Here is an 828-nt window from a genome sequence, read left to right as displayed (position 1 = left end):
TGTGCATTGTGTGCATTTGTCTTATTTTCCAAAGTGGATCTGAATGCCTTGTTGCAGTAAAATGTACACAACCAAAAATGTGATTTTCTAGCACTTGAACTGCCATGATATAAAGATGCTGCACAAGGTACCACTGTGCAATTTGTTTTGAGCTATCGTATTCTTAAGGAATTCTTATTTTAGTAAGGTAGGGTTTTGTTATTGCATTTATAGTAGATCAGGATGATACTACAGTGAAGCCCGGTCATGTCAGATTTCAGAAGCAAAGCAGAGAGGAGGCTTGGCTGTAGCAAAGAAGGTGATTGTACAGTGCTAGCGTGTCATATTTGAGGAGTGTAGTGATGCTAGACCTTTTCACTGCCAGAATAAGAGAGGCTCACAATGCCACTTTGGAGATCAGTAGGGAAGTTGTGACCAGAATAAATGAAAGACTAATGCGGGCCTGATGACCGTGGGATTTGGAGAGGGGTTGGGAGACTGCTGGAGGAGGAGAGAGGGAGGGGAAAACGTCTTACAATGGATCTTGGTTATTTTCTTCCAGTTCTGATGTTCTTTGTTGAAACCAAAATAATAAAAAAAAGCTCTGCTGGTACTTGGATAGAATGTCTCTTAGAACAATTAGGTCGTTGCTGGAGCTGGACGAGTAGGTGGCACTTCTCTTCCTGTAGAGGAAGTTATAAGCCACTGCCCTATTATGCAGACACGATAATGATTCCGTACACTTAGTGTTTTTCTGGACACTCCACTCAAAGCGCTTTACAGCTATTGGGGACTCTCCACCACCAACACCAATGTGTAGCACCCACCTGGATGATGCGACAGCAACTT

Source organism: Lepisosteus oculatus, chromosome 5 (genome assembly GCF_040954835.1).
Source record: "Lepisosteus oculatus isolate fLepOcu1 chromosome 5, fLepOcu1.hap2, whole genome shotgun sequence".
In the NCBI taxonomy this organism is placed as follows: Eukaryota; Metazoa; Chordata; class Actinopteri; order Semionotiformes; family Lepisosteidae; genus Lepisosteus; species Lepisosteus oculatus.
The sequence above is the reverse complement of the archived record's forward strand: the minus strand, read 5'-3'. Positions refer to the sequence as shown.